General features: G+C 41.5%; 1 protein-coding gene across 2 annotated transcripts in view; it reads right to left on the reverse strand.

Moving 5' to 3' along the window:
* Window positions 1–419, reverse strand: part of LOC109358396 (SNW/SKI-interacting protein) — a 5,855-nt gene that overhangs the window by 4,464 nt on the left and 972 nt on the right. The window lies entirely within an intron of this gene.

Genomic DNA, 419 nt, shown 5'->3' on the forward strand with positions numbered 1-419 from the left:
GTACTTGATATACTTTGTATCATTTGACTGTTTAGGAACATTTTTTGGCTGAGCAGCACTTAGTCTTACATTAACTATCTTCTCAAGCGCAGCTTTTGTTTCCTGCATGGTTTGTTCAATCTCCTCTTGCACATCCTCGTCATCAACCATTTCATCATCCTCGTCATTCTTCAAAATCTTTGGTATGAGATCTTTCTGTTGTGTGTACACAATTTTTTTAGAATTCTCATTCTGCCTGACTATCGCATCATAGGCAACATTCCCATGAGCATCAACAGATACAGGTAGAATCTTTGAACCGGGTTTCAAAGACTTCTCCCTTCCCATGTCAAATGGGTACTGGGCAACATGGATTTCAGGAAAAGCACCACCATCCCCAAAATCCTCCACCTTCCGAGGAACAAATCCCGCACGCTTCA

This window comes from Lupinus angustifolius, chromosome LG10 (assembly GCF_001865875.1).
Source record: "Lupinus angustifolius cultivar Tanjil chromosome LG10, LupAngTanjil_v1.0, whole genome shotgun sequence".
NCBI lineage: Eukaryota > Viridiplantae > Streptophyta > Magnoliopsida > Fabales > Fabaceae > Lupinus > Lupinus angustifolius.